This window comes from Eschrichtius robustus, chromosome 1 (genome assembly GCF_028021215.1).
Source record: "Eschrichtius robustus isolate mEscRob2 chromosome 1, mEscRob2.pri, whole genome shotgun sequence".
NCBI lineage: Eukaryota > Metazoa > Chordata > Mammalia > Artiodactyla > Eschrichtiidae > Eschrichtius > Eschrichtius robustus.
The window spans coordinates 159,445,738-159,470,834 of record NC_090824.1 but is presented as its reverse complement, the minus strand read 5'-3'; the positions used below and the strand labels follow the sequence as shown (position 1 = coordinate 159,470,834).

Below are 25,097 nucleotides of genomic sequence, written 5' to 3'. Positions count from 1 at the left end.
AATATTTTGAGGCCTCTCGCCTTCTGAGATGGCCCACACTCTGTCTGTGGAATGTGTTTCTCTCTAAATAAATCCACTTCTTACCTGTCTCTTTTTGTCTCTCACTGAATTCTTTCTGTGATGAGACATCAAGAAACTGAGCTTCATTAGTCCTGAGACCACGTGTGTGATTTCAATTAAAAGACTGTGGGTTCAAGTCCCAATCTGAGTTGCACAGTTTCATATCCATCATAACTTTCCTTGAATCTATCAGAGGTTAATATCACAAAGCAGCTGAGTGAACCGAATTCCAAAGAGTGATATTTCCCAAAAGGAGAGACACACAAACTTTTCTACTTTGGTGGAGTGTGAGAGGAAGAAAGGGATGCTGTAGAAGCAGTTAAAATTTTAAGAAATCCCTGAAAGCCCTGTGTGGGATAGTGAAACTGAGCAGGATCCTGTGGGGCCCTCCTGGACACAAAAGCCTTTCCCGTTTCCCTATTCGCAGGATAAAGGCTTCAGCCTCCTAGACCTTCCCAGAGTTCCAAAGAGCAGATTCAAACAGTTGCTAATCAGGGAAGTAAGGAATGCAGAAACAAAGGAGGAATAATCAGGAAACTATAGTGCAGCAATTAATGCAGGATCATGCTTCCTCCTCAAGGGATATACATAACAATATCTTTGAGTTCTTCTGCAGGAACTAAGGCCTCCACCCAGGTGGAGGATGGTAACTTCAGGCTGAGCACAAGATTCCTGGAGCACCACCCTGTTACCTCACCAACCAATCAAAAGAAAGTCACATACCCTCCAGCCCTCACTCCAAACTTTGCCTGTAGAAACTTCTCCCCTAAAACCACCGGGGAGTTCAGAGTTTTTTAAAGCATGAGCCACCTGTTCTCCTTGCCTGGCACTGTAATAAACCTTTCTCTGCTCCAGACTCTGACGTTTCGGTTTGTTTGGACTCACTGTGCTTGGGCCTCACTGTGCGTCAGGCACACGAACTTGTGTTCGGTAACAATAGTGTATCAACTAGAATCCATCATATGCAAGGAGACTTCACACTCTGGAAACTCTTCTCCTTGGATCAGTTGCAAAACTTGGCCCTAGGAAAGCCCACAAACACACACACACAGAGGCAGAGGCTAGCAGAAGGTGCTCAGTTGCTGTTGATGGACAGGCAAAAAACAGCACCTCTTTCTTTAGCTCCCTTCACACAAAACAAAACCTTAAACTGCTGTGAGAGAAGCACCAAGCCCTCTCACCCTCAGGACCCAGACTAATATCTCATGCTTCTGGGGTAGGAGTAGATGCAAAAGTTGTCTGCCCCTGCAGGCAGAAATGAACATGGAGACATAGGCCCTCTGTAATGCAAACATGCTGTCGAAAGCTTATGGTGGAGCAGGAACACTGAGAACCGCTGCCCCCTGCACCCTAGACCCTACACTAATTACGCGATAACAGCAGGCAGCACTGGAAGGAATTGAAGCCTGTGGCTCAATAAGAGTATGAGCAGAACAAAACCCACTCTTGACCAGACTCACTACACCCTACACTGACAGAAGAAGTATAAATGGTCTTGATCTCATTCTCTGATATTCTTCTATACATATGGAATATCCACCATTCAATCAAAAAAAAAAAAAAAAAAAGCCCACTAGGCTGAACCAGGCTCAGAGAAGATTCAAATGTTGGAAATGATCAAGTAGAGACTTTTAAATAAATATGATATGTTAAAGGATCTCATGCAATAGAAAGAAAACATAAATGAACAGCTGGGGGATTTCAGCAGGAAGGACACTACAAAAAAGAGCCAAATGGTAATGCTATAAGTGTTTAAAAATAATATTAGATATGAATTCTCTTGGTGGGCATACTGGAAGACTGGACAGGTAACAAAACAAACAGTGAATTTGAAGAAAGATCAATAAAATTATACAAAATTAAACAAGCAGGAAAAAAAAAGAATGAAAGAAAAACAGAACAAAGCATTCAAGAGCTGTGCGACAATACAAAAAGGACTCCGTGCATATAATTGGGGTCCCTGAATGAGAAGAGAGAACAAGGCAGAAGAAATGTTTAAAGAGATAAAGGCTGAAATTTTTCAAAAATTAATGAAAAAGAACAAATCACAGATGCAAGTAGCTCACAGAATTCTAAGCAGAATAAATGATACATACATACATACTTACATGCATACATACATCACACCTACATAGATTATAGTCAAACTGCTGAAAACCAAAGATAATGAGAAAATCTTGAGAGCAACCAGAAACAAATGAAACACTACACAGGTAAAAGCAAACATAAGAATTATAGCATTCTTCTTCTTGGCAACTGTGCAAGCCAGAAGACATTGTAGAAACATCTTTTAATACACTGAAAGGAAAAACATCTGTCAACCTAGAATTCGATACTCAGGAAAAAATGTCTTCCAAATAAAAGAAACTATAAAGACTTTTTCATAAAAATAAAAGCTTAGAGAGTTTATTACCTGCAGATCTGCTATTAATACAAGAAATATTAAAGTTTTTCAAACCTCCCCAAAAAAATTCCAAGTGAAAAATTGGATCTAAAATAAATAAATAAAATAGACCAGAAAAGGTAAAAATAATTGATAATAGGCTTCCCTCATGGCGCAGTGGTTGAGAATCTGCCTGCCAATGCAGGGGACACGTGTTTGAGCCCTGGTCTGGGAAGATCCCACATGCCGCGGAGCAACTAGGCCCATGAGCCACAACTACTGAGCCTGTGCATCTGGAGCCTGTGCTCCGCAACAAGAGAGGCCGCGATAGTGAGAGGCCAGTGCACCGTGATGAAGAGTGGCCCCCGCTTGCCACAACTAGAGAAAGCCCTCGCACAGAAATGAAGACCCAACACAGCCAAAAATAATAAATAAATAAATAAAATTTTAAAAATTTTAAAAAATGAATAATGCTAAAAAAAAAAGTGATAATATGCATTAGTTTCTTATGGCTGTTGTAACATATTACCACAAACTCAGTGGTTTAAAGCAATACAAATTTACTCTCTTACACAGCACTGGAGTCCAGAAGTATGAAATCAGTTTCACTGGGGCAAAACCAAGGTGTTGCCAAGATGATGCCCTAGAGGATGCTCTAGGAAAGAGTCCTCTTCCTTGCCTTTTCTAGCATCTGGAGCTGCATTCCTTGCATTCCTTGGATCATGAACCTTTCCTCCTTCTTCAAAGACAATAGCATAACTTCTTCTCTTTGTGCCTTTGCTTCTGCCCCATGATGTCTTCTACTTGCAACCTCTGTCTGCCTCTCCCTTATAAAGATGCTGTGATGGCATTTAGGCCCCACCCAGGTAATCTAGGATAATCTCCTCATCTAAAGACCCTTAACTTAATCATGTCTGCAAAGTCTTGGCCATATAAGGTATCCATTCACAGATTTCAGGGATTAGTGTATGAAGATCTTGCGCAGCGATTATTCAGTCTACCACAACATAAAAACACTTCTCAACTCATTTTTTGAGGCCAGCATTATCTTGAATTGAAATCATGCAAAGATATTTCAAGAAAAGAAAACCACTGACCAATATCCCTCATAAACATAGGGCAAAATGTATCCTGACCAAAGGGAGTTTCTCTCAGAAATGCCAAGATTGGAGGCAAGGCAATGGGGGGTAGTGGTTAAGAGCTTGGCCTCTGGAGCTCGAAATGCTAAGATTGGGTCAACAATTGAAAATCAAATACAATTCATCATACAAACAGGTTGAAAAAGAAAAATCATGGGATCATTCATTTATGATAAAAAATTCTCAGCACACTAAAAATCAAACACAACTTTCTCAAGGACATCTATTAAAACCTACAAATAATACCATAGTTAATAGTAAAAAACTAAATAATTTCCCAGACAATCAAGAACAGGGTAAATAATATCTCCTCTTACCACTTCTATTCAATATTATATTAGAGTTCCTGGGTAGTATTATAAGGCAAAAAAAGAAAAAGATACAAAATGTAAAACAAACAAACAAAAATCCCTGTCTTTATTCACAGACAACTTGCATAAGTTATTTGCTAAAATTAAGAAAGAAAAAGAAAAAAAACACGAGAAAAGCTACTAGATGTAAAAATTACAGCAAAGTCATGGGACTCAAAGTTGATACACAAAAATCAATTGTATTTTCATATACTAGCAATAAAAAAATGAAATTTAAAAATTATCATTTACCACAGCATCAAAAAGTGAAATACATGGGGGACTTCCCTGGTGGCACAATGGTTAAGACCCCATGCTACCCCCCAGGGCTCAGTGCAGCACTATTTACAATAGCCAGATCATGGACACAATCTAAATGCCCATCAACAGATGAATGGATAAAGAAGATGTGGTACATATATACAATGGAATATTACTCAGCCATAAAAAGGAACGAAACTGGGTCATTTGTAGAGAGGTGGTTGGATCTAGAGACTATCATACAGAGTGAAGTAAGTCAGAAAGAGAAAAACAAACATCGTATATTAATGCATATATGTAGAACCTAGAAAAATGGTACAGATGAACCAGTTTGCAGGGCAGAAATAGAGAAACAGATGTAGAGAACACCACGCATGGACACCAAGGGGGGAAAGTGGTGGGGGGGTGGTGGTGGTGTGATGAATTGGGAGATTGGGATTGACATTTATACACTAATATGTATAAAATGGATAACTAATAAGAACTTGCTGTATAAAAAATAAATAAAATAAAATTCAAAAATTCAAAAAAAAAAGACCCAATGCAGGGGGCCCGGGTTTGATCCCTGGTCTGGGAACTAGATCCCACATGCATGCTGCAACTAAGAGTTTGCGTGCCATAACTAAGGAGCCGGTGAGCTACAACTAAGGAGCCCATGAGCCTCAACTAAGGAGCTTGCCTGCTGCAACTAAGGAGGCCACGTGTTGCAACTAAGACCCCATGCAACCAAATAAATAAATAAATAAATAAAAAGTGAAATACATAGGATACATCTAAAGATTACATATAAGAAGTTTACACTAAAAACTGCATAACACTAAAGGGAAAAATTAAATAAGGCCTAAATGAATGGAGAGGTATACCATGTTCATGGGTAGGAAGACTCAATAATGTTAAGATTGCAATTCTTTGCAAATGTCAGAATCTCAACAGCTTTTTTGTTGAGGAAAAAAAGAATGAACCTTTGTTCTTGATCCATGCCTCATAATATACACTAAAATCAACTTGATATACACCGAAATGTAAAGCCTAAAACTATAAATCTTCAAAGAAACAAGTTTTGACTTCAGTTTAGGCAAAGTTTTCTTAAGCTCAGCACTATTAACATTTTGGGGTGGGTTGAGAAGGGCTGTTTTGTGCATTGTGTGATGTTTAGCAGCATCCCTGGCTTCTACCCTCTAGATGACAATAAGCATACCCTGAGTTGTGATAACCCAAAATATCTCCAGAGATGGCCAATTGTCTCCTGAGAGGCAGAAATGTCCCCAGCCAAGAACCACTGGGTTGAGTAAATGTTTATTTAGGATACACAGAGCAGTAACCCTACATTAATTTTAAAAAAATTTTTGAATGCCATCAAATTTTTTAATTTCCACTCTTTAGAAGACACCATTAAGAAAATGAAAAGCAAGTCAGAGAGTAAGAGAAAATATTTGCAAAACACATATCTGATGAAGAATTCATATCCACAACAAATAAAGTCTCATAACTCAGTAATAATATAAAAAAAAATCCTATGAGAAAATGGGCAAAAATTTGAAAAAACACTTCAATATCATTAATCAATAGGGAAATACAAAGTAAACTAAAATGAAATACTACTTCATACCTACTGGAATGGCAAACTTAAAAAATTAAAATACAAAGTACCAGCAAGGATGTTGAGCCACTGGGACTGTGAGAGATTGCTGGTAAGAATGCAAAATAGAATAACCACCTTGTAAAATAACTGGTCAGTTTCTTAGAAAATTGACATACACTTACTTTATTTACCCAATATAAAAGAAAATATATGTCCACAAAAGACCTCTATGTGAGCATTAATAGTTAGCTTTATTCATAATTACCAAACTGGAAACAATCTCCATGTCTGCCAATGGTGAATGGATAAACAAACTGTGGTACATCCATTCAACAAAGTAATCCTCAGTACTAAAAAGGAATGAACTACTGATTCATGCCAATAATGTGAATGAGTCTCATAAGCATTACACTAAGTGAAAGGGGATAAGAACGAAAGGCCACATACTGTATGATTCCATTTTTATGACTTTCAGGAAAAGGCAAAATTATAGGGACAGGCATCAATCAGATCAGTAGTTGTCAGGGGCCTGCGATAGGAGAGTAGAATGATTGATTACAAATGAGTAAAAAAGAAAATTTTGAGGTGAAGAAAATATTGTGTATCTTTATTACAATGGTGGTTACATGACTATACACAGTTTTTCAAAATTCATCAAACTCTACACTGAAAAAGAGTCTGTTTTCTGTCTTAAAGTATACCTCAATAAACCTAATCTTAAAAAAGTGACAATACAAGTATCAATAATCTCGACAAAAGACCACAGGGAAAGATCAAGCAATAGATTAGACATATACACATATATTCTATACTGAATTTATAAATGAAACTACCCAGTAGGAAAAGTGTCATTTCAAAAAAATTCAGATAAAATAGGTAAGAAAATACAAATGACCCCTAACTATATAAAAAGACACTTACCACTAGCCATGAGGGAAATGCTTATTAAATCATAGTGTTATACCATTTCACATGATAGATTGGCAAAAATTACAGTCGGACAATACCAAGTGTTATAGGCACCTTCAAACACTGCTGGTGGGAGTGTAAATTGGAACGACCATCCTAGAAAACACTGGCATTACCAACTTGAACGTAAGTATACCCTATTCCGTTTGTAATAGCAACAAACAGAATAACAGAATAGAAATATTCTAAGTAGCCATCAACAGTAAAATGGATAGATTGACCTAAATTGATACATGGGAGTATTATACAGTAGCGAAAATGAATGACTTAGATCTCAACTCCTACATGTCATGTGGTTCAGTCTCAAAGTTTTTAACGAAATAAACCAATCACAGTACAATATATATATATACATATATATATATGCTGTATACATATATATACAGTATGTTTCCATTTACCTAAAGGCCCAAATAGGCAAACTCAGCAGTAGGTTGTTTAGAGATATATAAATGTGATTTTTAAATATAAAGATAAGCAAGAGACAATTTAGCACACAGTCCAGGACGGTAGTTACTCTAAGGCAGAAATAGTGGGGAGTCATAGGAACAAGGGTTACAGGGTCTAAAATATGGATAACGCTGTATTTCTTAAATTAGGTATTATATACCTGGTGTCCATTTTATTGTTCTTTAATCTGGACCTTTATGTTATATGAATTATTTTATAAGTATTGCATTTAAAATAAAGCACTTTGTCTTATTATAAAAGACCTGGATTCCAATTTCTGGCTCCATATTTAATAGCTATGCAACCAGGCACAAGTCACTTTAACTCACTGGGCCTTACTTCCATCATCTTTAAAATGGGAATTTTTCCCTAACACATTACTTTCACAAGTATAAAGGAAAAGATTATTATACTAGACTCTATGAAAGTTAAGCAAAAAAAGTTAACAAATTTAAAAAAGAAGTGACAGACTAGGAAAAAACATCAGCCACTCAATGTCCTAGGCTTAGAACAATGATCAATACTTAATAAATACTAAATAAATCAATTAATGATTAACAAAGAAGAATATTTCTAATATATAAAGAGCTCTTAATAAATCATTTAGAAGAAGATAAAGCATCTAATAAATAACAGACAAATGATTTTTAAAATTAAGCAATTTAAAAGGAAGATACATAAATGACATTTAAAAATATGGACCACTTGAGTTATGCTCAAAGAAACTCAAATTGAAATAACACTGAAATGGTGTTTTGAGAGAGGGAGATTAATTTTTTTAACTAACAGGTAGGAAGATGTAGAAGACTGGTAAATCTATTGTTGGCTGGTCCCTGGAGGAAAATAATCTCCTATACTTTTTGTGGGAGTGTAAATTGGTAATGCAGCATTTGGTGAGGTTGTCAATTCTCAGAATTCATGGGGAAGAGATTTGGACTTCCATGGGACATAATTGTCAGGAAGGCTAATTTAAGTTCATTTCGTCTAAATTTCAAGACTCAGCATGCATGAGTTCATGTGTTTATGTGTGAGTGTGTATGTGCATGTGTGTATGTGTGTGCGTTTGTGCACTGGAGAAAAACATGAAACTGTTAACAGCAATTGCTTAAGGAATAGTAATATGAGAAATATATGGTTAATTTCATGTTTTACTCTAATGTATCAATTTTTTAAATAAGGATGATATGTTAACATTTAAAATTCTTAAATTAATTTTAATTTTAAATTAAATTTTAATTTAATTTTTAAATTTTAAACATGAATTACGAATATAGTTGAAGACACTCAAAAAATAATAGGACAGACTCAGGTACCTACCCATCCAGATTTAAAAGTTGTTAGCTTTTGGTTATATTTTCCCTAGAACTCTTTTTCTTTAAGAAATACAAACTCCCCAAAAGATTTAAAACCCATTTCCCTTTCTGCTCCTCCATCTTCAGATGGAATCGTTATTTTGAATCTGGTGTTATCTTTTTTCAGCACAGTTTTATACTTTTTCTATACACATAAGTATCCATAAACAAGAAAATGTATTGTCCCGTTATATTAAAACGATAGGTAATTTTAATAACAAATTCATGGTCATGTTGTGAGGCTTCCATGAAATATATGAATCAGAGTACAATCTGGTTAGCGCCGCCTGGTAATCTGAGTTTGACTATTTTTGTAACTGGCAGGTTGGTAGTGACCCACGCTTGAGAGCATGTGTTGGTAGGTAGAGAAACCTTTGCATCTGAGGCTGGAAGACAAGTGAGGAGTTTGGGTTAGGTTTTCAGGTCTTAGTTGCAGGGACTCTGAGAGAGAAAAACATCTGAATAATGGAGACATGGGTTGTCATCTGGTCCCTGCCCAGGCTGTGAAGAAGGAGCTTCTTTCATAGGAAACTTAGGGAGCTTTGGTGCCAAGCAACACTGAGGTGTGGTACAGAGTTCTGGAGAATGCTAATCCACCCACCCCCCCCATCTTTACATGAAATCTAGCAACTCTCTGAAAACCCAGCAATGGCAGTAGCAAGAGTCCTTTTAGTAGCTGCAAGGACAGCAGACAACCACCAAAAGAAGCCTAAGCATCAGGGAAGAATGGACTGGCCCATAAGGGTGACTAACCAATGGCTACTTTGTGAGTACAATTGAGGCTACCCGTGGGTACCCCAAGAAATACCTAGGAAAGAAGAAACTTTTCAAGAGAGGTTTAAAGGCCCTGAATTGTGGGTAGAAGCAAGAATAGATGCGAAGTTTTCATTTATTTGTTCAATAAATATTGAGTGTGCACCAGTGTTGTGCAGGAACTGTTAGTTCCCAGAGATACAAGAGTGAAAAAATACAGCGTATAATCTGTGCCCTCATGGAGCCCAGTAAGAGGGGCTATGAAGAAAATAGAGCAAGGTATGTGAAAATGAGGTTCTGAGTGAGGGAACATTACATACGGTGACCCGGGAAGGCTTCCTCAATCTGAGCTAGGATAATATACAACAAGAAGAAATCAACCATGCCAAGTTATGGAAGAAAAGTATTCCACTCAGAGGGAACAGCAAATGCAGAGGCCCAGGGGATATAATTAAGTTGCTATGTTCAAGGAATAGAAAGAAGATTAGTGTGGTTGAGGGTACGAAGTGGTAAAGGGGTAAGATACAAAACAGAGGGGCATGCAGGGTCTTGCAGAGGCAGTAAGATTTAGATTTTACTAAAATTACAAGGGTTATTAATGTTAACATGACCACATGTGTACTCACACATTGGAGAAGCCTAGAACGTATTACTTGTAGTATAAAGAAATATTTTTACATATAGGGAATTGCATCTCGAAGATAAAGGATTTTCTCTCATTACTACACCGCTGAAAGAGGTCATAGAATTTGGGGGTTAGGATTATGAGGCTTAAGATTCAGAGAGTCTGGGGATAAATCTGAGCTTTACTCTTACTAACCATAGGAATTTTTAGGGCCTCAATTTTATCATCGAAAATTGGAGACCATAAATGTAATTCTTTTTTTTTTCTTTACCTCAGAGTTATTGTGTGGAACAGTTAATCACATGTAAACATTCTGTAAACAGTTAATTCCCTTAAAAAGATATAAATTGTTATATCTCATGAACATATTTATAGGACAGAATGTTTGGCATTGATTCTGATGAAATATATTACATGTTTCTGCTACAGTAACCACATACAGTCAATTTTTAGTATCCTTGCTAATTGAGAAAATTATTCAGGTGATGCAAACTTTGTTTTATTTCCCTCTGAAATAGATTATATTTTATAGAATATTGGCTTTATAATTATGTTTAGCCTGAGTTCTTATATAATTTGCAGGCCTCTGGAAATGAACATTCCCGAAACTGAACTCAGTATCCGTCCACCACAGTCTTACTCTCTCATATATTCTTCTGTTGGCATTAAACCGTGCACCCATCACCCAAAGGAGAAATATTTCAACTCCTTCCCCTTTATCCATACTCCCAATCAATCGCCAAGACCTCTCACTTGTAACTTAGACATGCCACCTATATTTAGACCCTTCCCTCCCATTTCCATAGACTTATCTTCCTTGGGAACCTCATCGTCCAGATAGAGGACTAGCAATTGTTATCATTTCTTTTTTTTTTTTTTTTAACATCTTTATTGGAGTATAATTGCTTTACAGTGTTGTGTTAGTTTCTGCTGTATAACAAAGTGAATCAGCTATGTGCCAGGCACTGTTCTAAGTCCTCTACAAGCTTCAGATTGCCCCATGAAGAAGGTACTATTGTTATCTGCAATTTATAAATGGGGAAACCTAGGCGTGGAGTATTGAAGCATCTTTTCCAAGGTCATGAAGCTGCTAAATGGCATAGTCAAGATTAGAACCCCACTGAGTCTGAATCTAGGGTCTAAGCACTTAAGAACTCCTCTGTGCTGGGCAACATGTCACGATATTCTCACTCCAGACCTCTCCCACATTACTGCCATAAAATCTTCCTCCAAAACAAATCTGATCTTGTCATTTTTCTGCTTTTAATAACATCCTGTTAGCTCATCACTGCCTTCAGGAGAAAGTCACATGAAAAATAAGGTTCTTTACCACTCAGCCCAAATTACCTTTCCCACCTTATGGTCTGACCCTGTAATCAATCTACCATCCTGTAGTCCTGGCACCCTGAGATGTTCACAGCATCATTTCCAGGTCTCCCTGTCTCTGCAAAAGCTATTTTCCTACTTGAAAAGACACTCCTCCATTTCTCTGCACGTAGCAGTCTGACTTCAAGAAGAAGATCATATGGCATTGGCACTGAATCTCAGTTTCATCATTATAAAATGGGCTTCATAATTACACTCTTCCTCAACTCACAAGGGAACTATAAGAACAAAATGATACATTATGTAAAAACTTTGTAAGAGTAAACTACGTGATTGGGTGTAAGCAAAACTATTCACCTGTCAGGTTTTACAGTTTTTCCCATCCCCTCCAACCAGCCTTGGAAGGAGAAAGAGTTCTTAACCTTCCTTTTCTTGGAGTGACTGGGCCAAAATGGGAAGTAAAAAGGAGGTACTCAACAGGTCTAAATGTCATAGCTTTGAGGGTTTGTACTGAAAAAAGGTGGGATTACTGTGAACCACTATTTGTGTGTGCAGATTGATAATAGTAAGATAGAGGAGGAAAGGTGAATTTACGATGGTTTGAATAGGTTTTATATACTCCCCCTTTCATGTTTTCTGAAGAAAGATTCAAATAGTTCTTTAAATGGTTTTGGGATTCTCCACTGAGGTTTCTTTGAAAGCAAAGCTGTGTCAATATAGGATCATTGTGCACATGGGATTTACACAGCTTCCCCTCGTGGTTACCAGTTCCCCTTTGATTCTACCATGAAGACAAATGCTCTCTTTTCTGTGCTTCCACTGAACTTTGTTCTGGTATAACTTGCTGTACCATAATGACCTGTCAACATGAATGTCACACACAAATACACACACACACTGTCAATCATGGGTGTCTCAATGACTAGGGTCACATACTATTCATCTCTATATTCCTAATATCTACCATGGTTCCTAGCCCTGGTTGCCTGAAGAGATGGAAATCTCAAAACAAGAAAAGGGTACAATTCAGTTTTTCTAATTCTAAATCCTTTTATTAAAAATGTCCATAAAGACGTCTTTTCATACTCTTGTAGTTCTTTTTTTTTTTTTTTTTTCAGTTCTAACATTTCTCAGAAGCAGTGCTTTACAAAAAAAGAAAAGCACATGATTTAACCAGGAGACAAGAGGTCTGAGGTCTAGAACCCCATCTGCCATCAATCAGCAAGGTGACCGAGACAGGTCAGTTCATGCTCCTGACCTTCAATCCCTCACTAGCAATCGAGGAATCTGGTGTCCATAGTCTTTATGGATGTTTAAGCTCTAGAATTCAATGATCCCTTAATAATACTTGGCTCCATATGCCTCTGGGGGTGGGGGGCATAAAAGAAACAGGAATTCCCAGGAGTGGGAGGTTTCCACTTTGGGTTTCTGTTTTCCTTGGATCACTACTGTCCCTTCACCCTCTCGCCACTGGAAAGCTCTGTTCTTCATATCTGATCAGGTGTCTCAGAAAGAGACAAAGGCCAGAGAGGATGGAAAATGATTTGCAAAGAAGCCAAAAGGGGAATTCTGTAACTGTGTATTTTTCCATTCCGTTTTAATTTAAAACCACTTACAAGTGACAACTCCCAACCCGAGGCAGGTGCCGTGGGGTAGCTCATTACACCCTTGGGACCCCGTGTAAATCTTTTTTTCTGAGAACAGCTATTGTCTTCCAAGGAAAAGCTATTAGCATAATGTCAAGCTGAATAGAACACTGCTTTCGTGAGAATGTTTTTAAGAAAAAGAACAAGAGAAAGGTATTCTTTAACAACTGCAAACACAGCCTCTTGCTTCCTTCACCTCAGGCCCCCTGGAAAGAACAGCACGTGAGCCATAGGAGGCCGAGGCAGTGCCATGAGATTACCTCACCTCCTGAGACATAGGAAGGTTACACTCTGCTCTTTCAGGTTACAATAAATGCAGGGTGGAGGTGTCTCCGAGGGCAAAAATAGCAGACCCAGCCCCCTTCCATCCGCCTTTGTTGTTTCTCCGCTTCTCACCAGTCAGTGAGTCAGTCAGCCACTCTTCACCTGGAGAATGAGAGTTTCTAATAAGAGAATGACATTTTCCCTCAGAAAATTCCCACAAATTAATTCCCCTCTCAGGTCGTTCTTGAGGATGGTCAAGACAATACTGCTATAGGGTCTGGATGGATAGATATCCAAAGGGGAAAAGAATGAGCAAAAAAAGCTCCTGAGAAAAAAATGAAGCATCCATCACAGAGATGTAGTTCCCCAAACTAAAAAGGAACTCAACTTTCCATGGACTGAAATGGTCATTGAAAATGTGAAGGACCTCCCTGGCAGTCCAGGGGTTAAGACTCCATGCTTCCACTGCAGGGGGCGCAGGTTCGATCCCTGTTCGGGGAACTAGGATCCTGCATGCCGCAGAGCATGGCCAAAAAAACAAATCAAAATTTAAAAAAGATTAAAAAAAAAAAAAGAAAATGTGAGGTGATGGGGGAAATGTGGAGAAAATAGAAAATTTAACAAAATGATGATGGTCTTTAATAAGCTGTGTGTTTGGATTGTGTGCATTTCTGGGGAATTTCCCAGTGAGAGCAGACCCTAAGGAGGGGGATATTCTGGAAATGTGTGGTGGAGACCTGGGGTCTCCTCCTTGAGTAACCACTTACCATGGGGCCTCAGGCTGGTTATTTACCCTTAGTGAAGCTTACCTTGGCCATCGGCAAAATGCAGATAATGACAAGTCATGGAGGTCCATGACAGCAAAGGCAGCACTTGTGCCAAAAGCAGGAAGCAGGCCTGAGTTGGAGAATGGCTGAGCCTTGGTAAAGGTAGAACTACTCTCCTCTCTAGGTTTTTCATCCACCTCCACTAGGGTTTAAGGAAACAATGCTCCCCACCCCAAGGCTTTTTTTTCCTTCTGAATTGTTCTCTAGTTCTTTGTAAATTCAGTACCTTTTCTCAGTTCAAATCCAAAAAGCACACACGTGCATACACACACACACACACACACACACACACACAAACATACACCATTCCTGAAGAGTACACAAACTAAAGAAAATATGACTTCTCAACTCTTTACTTGGAAGTTGCATATTCAAAAGCTCTGCTAATCAAAGTACCTCTTGACATACAATGTGTGAAAGGATTTAACTAGGCTAAGGGCAATTATGCCAGAACACCATTAACCAATGGAGAGTAGTCTCAGAAAGCACTAGAATCCACATCCTGGATGGATCTTGCCTACCAAATCTACCCCCAGACCTGCTCATCCGTTGCCTTCTATTCCAACCTGTTGGAGCCTGTATCCCATCCTCCTGGGTTCTATTCACTCCTCACTTACTCTCTGCTCTGCAAACCTCAAAAGTCCAGGGTTCCTTTGACCTCTGGAATCCTACCGGTTAAGAAGGGTCTGGACTTTCTAATTCCTCAATGCCTCATCCACTGAGAGTCTCTGATGCTAGGATGAGCCATTTATCCTTTGGTAACAGCTCCCTTTTATCATCTATTTCTTCCATTATGGCACATCAATGACAGTCTCTCAGAGAAATTCCCTTTTCACTGTCCCACTGAAAAGGGCAGAAAGTGACTCTGCTCTTGGTGACCTGCCAGCATTTTGGCTCTGAGGGCTCAGATCTCCAAGTGTAAAGTGTGCCTTCTCTCTTGGGACCATTGTGAGAAGGTACCCGCCCTCAATTCTCAGGAGAACAATAAAGCATACGCCAGGCAAATCTGGGTACTACTGAACTGGAAATATATTTATCAAGAAAGTAAGGCTAAATGTTTCCAGGAAAATATATTTTTTTAAAAATGCTTTTGAAAAATAAATCAAACCAAATGAATCCTTCCAGGAGACTCTCTGGAGCCCAGACCCTAGGAAGGACTAAAAGTAATCAATAAATTGTTCTGAACAATCCCCTGGTCAGGCTTTAGGCCAGACCACTAGGAAATCAGTCTCCAGCAGGGGCTTTCTCCCAGGGCCCTGTAGCCATGCTTTTATCTCCTGGGGTTCTAAAATAAAACTGAAGTGATAATCCTGAACAGTGGAAAGAAAGTCTTTCAGTGAACAAAACCTCCTTATGAGGGGTGAGTGGCAGCCACTGAGTCGGAAACTAGTCAAATCACAGCTAAATACAACTGCAAACTGAAGCTGGCCTTGTCCCTGGGAGGGAGGAAGTGACTAAGACAATTGAAGTTCACCTGCAGGGAAGCTTGGAGGCAGGAGAGTCTTGAGCTGCTGGCTCATTTGCTATTTTCTTGTCCTAAAACAATGCATCATATTTTGTGGTTCAAAGAAAGTTAAGTAGTTTCATTTCTGATTTATAGGCATGTTTAATTGCATTTTGGAGGGTAGGTGATGTTCATATTGTGTGTTTTTTAATTTTTTTTTTTAAGAAACACAGCAATCGCCTGGGGTCAGGTATGTATTGAAACCTGCTAAACAAATTTTTGATTCTGCAGCCCATCTGGGACTATGTTCCCAGCACTGAGGGCCAAGACATGCAATCTCAGCTCTGTGCTGGGATCTGAGGGGTCTGGAGGTTCTGAATCTTCCCTCCCTCTTTCCTTCCCACCACAGTGTCTGAAACATCCACCACGAAAATGCTTCCATTGGGTTAGGAGAGGAAAATAAAATTCACTGTGAGCAGGAAGAGGGTAATACATTCATTTGTGGTCAATTTAGTGTGAGTTGTGTTAACAACTAAGCTAGCTTGCAATAGTGTGAGTACATAGAACAGGGAGGAGGGCAAGTTCTGGATCACAGAGTGGAGCCTGAAGAGTGGTGCTGAATACCTGTTCTGATGACTGCGTTAGCACATTTCTTGTGTGTATGGACCCAGGAATCAGAAAAAGAAAATCAGAAATCAGGCACCACCACTGACTGTGGTATTTAACCTCCCTGAGCCCCACTTACCTCATTTGTAAAAACGGAGAGTCCTGAATCCAGCCCCATTATGAAAGATACCAATCAGCTACATAACCGATAACACATAAGACTTTCAGAGTATGTGCAAAATAGGCTGGAACTCTTCTTGTATACTTAGAAGTAAAGGATAGTAGCATGGGAAGGGCACTAGCCTTTTCACTTTTTAGCTACATGACCTTAGATTAGTCCCAGGACCGGCTACTCAATGTGAGGGCCCATTGCAAAATGAAAATGCAAAGCCCCTCCTTCAAAACTTTTAAGATTTTCAAGCTGGAGATAGGAGAACATTAAACGAAGTTCAAGGCCCTTCTAAGCATGGAACCTGTGCAACTGTACAGTTGACACACCTATAAAGACAGCCCTCATTAGTCTTTTCTCCTCAGGATTCAGCTCAACGATTGTCACTTGCAAGTCAATTATGCCAAAAAGAAAATGAACAGCATTCATTTCACCACTATCTGGGTCCTCTCCATGCCTGCCCATCTTGAGATGAACAACAGCTGACATGTTGGCACACGTTTAAGAGAGAACACTGTAATGATGCATGAGAGTGAGGTAGAAGATAGGTGGGCCCCAGGCTGAGCAGCTGCAACGGGTCTCTTGTTGACACTTCGAGATAAGATACTAGCAGGAGCATAGGGTCTTGATTGGGTGAAAGATAAATCGACCACATTTTTTTCATTCTTGTGGTCAAGGGGATTTCCCAGCCTGCACATGCACAGAGAAGGTCCTCAGTCTAGTGAAGGGGTCAAAGGGAGAAAGAAACACCAGTCCACAACACCTCCTGTCAAACCCCCCAGAAACCTTCACGCTGGAATCCGTCTTGGCTGAGAGATGTGTATGCCACCAGGAAGGATCCTGAGTCAGGCCAAATATGGGCACAAGCAAGACGGTTGGCCAGAGACAAACCCGGAAGACTGCCCCCATATAAGCGATCTAAGCCACCTTTATTGGGAGCAACTCACTCTACGAGTTTGCCCATGTGGTTTGCTTCTAATAAATGCTTTATCTGTTTCCCAATCTTGGTCTCTTTACTGAATTATTTCTTCAAAGATGACAAGAACTGAGGTCCTGCTTCCAGCCATCTCGCCACCACCACCCAGAACCACCACACCAGAATCAAGAGTATACATTTATTATTACCAATCTTAGACCATAAGCAGAAACCAGCCTCCTTTGATTCATATGAAGGTGTGCTAAGAGATATTTTTTCTCTTTTTTTTAACTGAACTATTTTGGAGTGCCAAATTATTTAGGGGCTTTTACTATGTTTCAAGTCCTCTCCTTAAAGTAAGAATGAGCTCTGTGGTTATAATATCAACAAAAGCACCATTGTCAGCGTAAATAAAAATGCAAAAACAGAGGCAGCTCCATGTCATAATTACACATTGGGTACCACTCAGCTCCTATTCAGAAACTGAGCCTGCACAATGAAGACATACATAGATCTACTTTCTTAAATAAATAATTGTTCTATGAAGGTTGCCCTAGAAGGATTACTGTCTCTAACGTCCAAGAATTTCTCATTTGCAAGGAAAGGACTTGGCAACTGTTACAGAAATTGCTCTCAAAAGCATAAAACACATAAGAGAATTTTTAGAAAATCCCGTATCATTCATTAAAGCATTTTAAGGCCTTATTAATTCAGATGGGATAATCGGTTGTTGATTAGCCAGATAGTTAAGCATTCATTGTCATGTGCTGACGAACTGTGAGAAATTACATTTCCTATCCACCAAAGATTCACCTCATGCAGTTAGCACTTCATCAGGTAAGGCTGCATCTGGATAAATTAGCTAGATTTTTATTCCCCAGTCTTTTCTTTCATCTCCCAAAACTTTTCCTTAATGAAAAGTATTCCTTACTCTGCTTGGTCGAAAACTATATCAGGAGCCAACTTTAAAAGCTGGCTAGCAGGGGGACCTTCAACATGGTGGAGTAAGATGCGGAGATCACCTTCCTCCCCACAAATACATCAGAAATACATCTACATGTGGAACAACTCCTACAGAATACCTACTGAACGCTGGCAGAAGACCTCAGACTTCACAAAAGGCAAGAAAATTCCCATGTACCTGGTAGGGCAAAAGAAAAAAGAAAAACAGAGACAAAAGAATAGGGACGGGACCTGCACCTCTGGGAGAGAGCTGTGAAGGAGGAAAAGTTTCCACACACTAGGAAGCCCCTTCACTGGCGGAGACAGGGGGTGGCGGTGGGGGGAATCTTTGGAGCCATGGAGGAGAGCGCAGCAACGGGGTGCAGAGGGCAAAGCGGAGAGATTCCCACACAGAGGATCGGTGCCGACCAGCACTCACTAGTCCGAGAGGCTTGTCTGCTCACCCGCTGGGGTGGGTGGGGGCTGGGAGCTGAGGCTCAGGCTTCGGAGGTCAGATCCCAGGGAGAGGACTGGGGATGGCTGGGTGAACACAGCCTGAAGGGGGCTAGTGCACCACAGCTAGCCAGGAGGGAGTCCAGGTAAAAGTCTGTACATGCCTAAGAGGCAAAAGACCATTGTTTTGGGGTGCGCAAGGACAGGGGATTCCTTCCCTGTCTGCCCACAGAAGGCAGAGCACCACCTAAATGAGATCCAGAGATGGGTGCAAGCCGTGGCTATCAGCTTGGACCCCAGAGACGGGCATGAAATGCTAACACTGCTGCTGCAGCCACGAAGAATCCTGTGTGCAAGCACAGGTCACTATCCACACACCCCCACCCCCACCCCAGGAGCCAGTGCAGCCCGCCACTGCCAGGGTCCCATGATCAAGGGACAACTTCCCCAGGAGAACACACACTGCACCTCAGGCTGTTGCAACACCATGCTGGCCTCTGTTGCCACAGGCTCGCCCCACATAACAATTATAAATACCATACCCCTCCTTCACCCTGGCATGAGTAAGCCAGAGCCCCCTAGTCAGCCGCTGTTTTAATCCCATCCTGTATGGGTGGGAATAGATGCCTGAGGGTGACCTACATGCAGAGGTTGGGCCAAAACCAAAGCTGAACCCCAGGAGCTGTGTGAACAAAGAAGAGAAAGGGAAATTTCTCCATGCAGCCTTAGAAGTAGCGGATTAAATCCCCACAATCAACTTATCAACTTGATATGCCCTGCATCTGTGGAATACCTGAATGGACAACAAATCATTCCAAAATTGAGGCGGTAGACTTTGGGAGCAACTGCAGACTTGGGGTCTGCTGTCTATGACTGATTTGTTACTGAATTTTATGTTTATCTTACTATAGTTTTTAGTGCTTGTTATCATTGGTGGATTTGTTTATTGGTTTGGTTGCTTTCTCCTTTTTAAAATTTTTATTATTTTCTTTTTATTTTAATAATTTTTTTTTCTTTTTTTCTCCATTTCCTTCTGAGCCGTGTGGCTGACAGGGTCTTGGTGCTCCGGTCTGACGTCAAGCCTGAGCCTCTGAGGTGGGAGAGCGGAGTACAGTACATTGGACTACCAGAGACATCCCAGCCCCATGTAATATCAATCCGCGAAAGCTCTCCCAGAGATCTCCATCTCAACGCTAAGACCCAGCTCCACCCAAAGGCCAGCAAATTACAGTGCTGGACACCCCATGACACTCAACTAGCAAGACAGGAACACAAGCCCAGCCATTAGCAAAGACGCAGCCTAAAATCATACTAAGTTCACAGACACCCTAAAACACATCACAAGACGTGGTCCTGCCCACCAGAAAAACAAGATCCAGCCCCACCCACCAGAACACAGGCATCAGTCCCCTCCACCAGGAAGCCTACACAAGCCACTGAACCAACCTCACCAACTGGGGTCAGACACAGAAAACAATGGAAACTAAGACCCTGCAGCCTGTGAAAAGGAGACCCCAAACACAGTAAGTTAAACAAAATGACAAGACAAGGAAATATGCAGCAGATGAAGGACCAAGGTAAAACCCCACCAGAACAAACAAATGAAGAGGAAATAGGCAGCCTACCTGAAAAAGAATTCACAGTAATTATAGTAAAGAGGATCCAAAATCTTGAAAATAGAATGTGGAAAATACAAGAAATGCTTAACAAGGACCTAGAAGAACTAAAGAGCAAACAAACAATGATGAACAACACAATAAATGAAATAAAAAATTCTCTAGAAGGAATTAATAGCGGAATAACTGAGGCAGAAGTACGGATAAGTGACCTGGAAGATAAAATAGTGGAAATAACCACTGCAGAGCAGAATAAGAAAAAAGAATGAAAAGAATTGAGGACAGTCTCAGAGACCTCTGGGACAACATTAAACACACCATCATTCAAATTATAGGGGTCCCAGAAAAAGAACACAAAAGAAAGAGTCTGAGAAAATATTTGAAGAGATTATAGTTGAAAACTTCCCTAACATGGGAAAGGAAATAGTCAATCAAGTCCAAGAAGCACAGAGAGTCCCATACAGGATAAATCCAAGGAGAAACATGCCAAGGCACATATTAATCAAGCTATCAAAAATTAAGTACAAAGAAAAAATATTAAAAGCAACAAGGGAAAAGCAACAAATAACATACAAGGGAATCCCCATAAGGTTAACAGCTAATCTTTCCACAGAAACTCTGCAAGCCAGAAGGGAGTGACAGGACATATTTAAAGTGATGAAAGGGAAAAACCTACAACCAAGATTACCCTACCCAGCAAGGATGTCATTCAGATTCAACAGATAAATTAAAACCTTTACAGACTAGCAAAAGTTAGGAGAATTCAGCACCACCAAACCAGGATTACAACAAATACTAAAGGAACTTCTCTAGGCAGGAAACACAAGTGAAGGAAAAGACCTACAGAAACAAACCCAAAACAATTAAGAAAATCATAATAGTAACATACGTATCGATAAATACCTTAAATGTAAAAGGATTAAATGCTCCAATCAAAAGACATATACTGGCTGAATGAATACAAAAACAAGACCCGTATATATGCTGTCTACAAGAGACCAACTTCAGACCTAGGGATACATACAGACTGAAAGTGAGGGGATGGAAAAAGATATTCCATGCAATTGGAAATCAAAAGAAAACTGGACTAGCAATTCTCATATCAGACAAAATAGACTTTAAAATAAAGACTATTACAAGAGACAAGGAAGGACACTACATAATGATCAAGGGAACAATCCAAGAAGAAGATATAACAATTGTAAATATTTATGCACCCAACATAGGAGCACCTCAATACATAAGGCAAATGCTAACAGCCATAAAAGGGGAAATCGACAGGAACACAATCATAGTAGGAGACTTTAATGCCCGACTTTCACCAATGGACAGATCATCCAAAATGAAAATAAATAAGAAAAAACAAGCTTTAAATGATACATTAAACACAATGGACTTAATTGATATTTATAGGACATTCCATCCAAAAACAACAGAATACACTTTCTTCTCAAGTGCTCATGGAATATTCTCCAGGATAGATCATATCTTGGGTAACAAATCAAGCCTTGGTAAATTTAAGAAAACTGAAATCATAGCAAGTATCTTTTCCAAACACAACGCTATGAGACTAGATATCAATTCCAGGAAAAAATCTGTAAAAAATACAGACACATGGAGGCTAAACAATATGCTACTTATTAACCAAGAGATTATTGAAGAAATCAAAGAGGAAATCAAAAAAGGCCAAGAAACAAATGACAATGAAAACATGACAACCCAAAACCTATGGGATTCAGCAAAAGCAGTTCTAAGAGGGAAGTTTAGAGCAATACAATCCTACCTCAGGAAATAAGAAAAATCTGAAATTAACAATCTAACCTTATACCTAAAGCAATTAGAGAAAGAACAAAACAACCCCAAAGTTAGCAGAAGGAAAGAAATCATAAAGATCAGATCAGAAATAAATAAGAAATGAAGGAAACAATAGCAAAGTTCCATAAATCCAAAAAGCTGGTTCTTTGAGAAGATAAACAAAATTGATAAACCATTAGTCACACTCATCAAGAAAAAAAGGGAGAAGACTCAAATCAACAGAACTAGAAATGAAAAAGGAGAAGTAAAAACTGACACTGCAGAAATACAAAGGATCATGAGAGATTACTACAAGCAACTATATGCCAATAAAATGGACAACCTGCAACAAATGGACAAATTCTTAGAAAAGCACAACCTTCCGACTGAACCAGGAAGAAATAGAAAAGATAAATAGATCAATTACAAGCAGTGAAATGGAAACTGTGATTAAAAATTTTCCAACAAACAAAAGACCAGGTCCAGAGGCTTAACAGGAAAATTCTGTGAAACATTGAGAGAAGAGTTAACATCTATCCTTCACAAACTCTTCGAAAATATAGCAGAGGGAGGAACACCCCAAACTCATCTATGAGGCCACCATCACCCTGACACCAAAACGAGACAAAGATGTCACAAAAAAGAAAACTACAGGCCAATATCACTGATGAATATAGATGTAAAAATCCTCAACAAAATACTAGCAAATAGAATCCAACAGCACATTAAAAGGATCATACACAATGATCAAGTGGGATTTATCCCAGGAATGCAAGGATTCTTCAATATGCAAATCAATCAATGTGATACACCATATTAATACACTGAAGGATAACAACCATGTGATCATCTCAATAGACGCAGAAAAAGCTTTTGACAAAATTCAACACCTATTTATGATAAAAACTCTCCAGAAAGTAGGCATAGAGGGAACCTACTTCAACATAATACAGGCCATATATGACAATCCCACAGCCAACATTGTTCTCAAATGTGAAAAACTGAAACCGTTTCCTCTACAATCAGGAACAAGACAAGGTTGCCCATTCTCACCACTATTATTCAACTAGTTTTGGAAGTTATAGCCACAGCAATCAGAGAAGAAAAAGAAATAAAAGGAATCCAAATTGGAAAAGAAGAAGTAAAACTGTCACTGTTTGCAGACGACATGACAGTATACATAGAGAATCCTAAAGATGTTACCAGAAAACTACTAGAGCTAATCAATGAATTTGGTAAAGTAGCAGGATACAAGATAAATGCACAGAAATCTCTCACATCCCTATACACTAATGATGAAAAATCTGACAGAGAAATTAAGGAAACACTCCCATTTACCATCGCAACAAAAAGAATAAAATACCTAGGAATAAACCTACCTAAGGAGAAAAAAGACCTGTATGCAGAAAACTATAAGACACTGATGAAAGAAATTAAAGACGATACAAACAGATGGAGAGATATACCATGTTCTTGGATCGGAAGAATCAACATTGTGAAAATGACTATACTACACAAAGCAATCCACAGATTCAATGCAATCCCTATCAAATCACCAATGGCATTTTTCACAGAACTAGAACAAAAAATTTCACAGTTTGTATGGAAACACAAAAGACTCCGAATAGCCAAAGCAATCTTGAGAAAGAAAAACGGAGTTGGTGGAATCAGGCTCCCTGACTTCAGACTATACTACAAAGCTACAGGTATCAAGACAGTATGGTACTGGCACAAAAACAGAAATATAGATCAATGGAACAGGATAGAAATCACAGAGATAAACCTACACACATATGGTCACCTTATCTTTGATAAAGGAGGCAAGAATATACAATGGACAAAAGACAGCCTCTTCAATAACTGGTGTTGGGAAAACTGGACAGCTACATGTAAAAGAATGAAATTAGAACACTCCCTAACACAGATACAAAAATAAACTCAAAATGGATTAAAGACCTAAATGTAAGACCAGACACTATAAAACTCTTAGAGGATTACATAGGTAGAACATTGTGTGACATAAATCACAGCAAGATTCTTTTTGACCCTCCTCCTAGAGAAATTGAAATAAAGACAAAAATAAACAAATGGGACCTAATGAAACTTAAAAGTTTTTGCACAGCAAAGGAAACCATAAACAAGATGAAAAGACAACCCTCAGAATGGGAGAAAATATTTGCAAATGAAGCAACTGACAAAGGATTAATCTTCAAAATATATAAGGAGCTCATGCAGCTCAATATCAAAAAGCAAACAAGCCAGTCCAAAAGTGGGCAGAAGCCCTAAATAGACATTTCTCCAAAGAAGATATACAGATTGCCAACAAACACATGAAAGGATGCTCAACATCACTAATCATTAGAGAATTGCAAATCAAAACTACAATGAGGTATCACCTCACACCGGTCAGAATGGTCATCATCAAAAAATCTACAAACAATAAATGCTGGAGAGGGTGTGGAGAAAAGGGAACCCTCTTGCACTGTTGGTAGGAATGTAAATTGATACAGCCACTATGGAGAACAGTATGGAGGTTCCTTAAAAAACTAAAAATAGAACTACCATATGATCCAGCAATCCCACTAGTGGGCATATACCCTGAGAAAACCATAATTCAAAAAGAGACATGTACCACAATGTTCATTGCAGCACTATTTACAATAGCCAGGATATGGAAGCAACCTAAGTGTCCATCAACATATGAATGGATAAAGAAGATGTGGTACATATATACAATGGAATATTACCCATCCATAAAAAGAAACGAAATTGAACTATTTGTAGTGAGGTGGGTGGACCGAGAGTCTGTCATACAGAGTGAAGTAAGCCAGAAAGACAAAAACAAGTACCGTATGCTAACACATATATCTGGAATCTAAACAAAAACAAAAACAAAAACAAAAACATGGTTCTGATGAACCTAGGGGCAGGACAGGAATAAAGACACAGAGGTAGAGAATGGACTTGAGGACATGGGGAGGGGGAAGGGTAAGCTGGGACAAAGTGAGAGAGTAGCATTGTCATATATACTACGAAATGTAAAATAGATAGCTAGTGGGAACCAGCTGCATAGCACAGGGAGATCAGCTCCATGCTTTGGGACCACCTAGAGGGGTGGGATAGGGAGGGTGGGGTGAGATGCAAGTGGGTAGGTACATGGTGATATATGT

At 39.3% G+C, this 25,097-nt stretch overlaps 1 protein-coding gene across 1 annotated transcript in view; it reads right to left on the bottom strand.

The window, feature by feature from the left end:
- Positions 1–25,097, bottom strand: part of AGBL1 (AGBL carboxypeptidase 1) — a 779,202-nt gene that overhangs the window by 545,943 nt on the left and 208,162 nt on the right. The window lies entirely within an intron of this gene.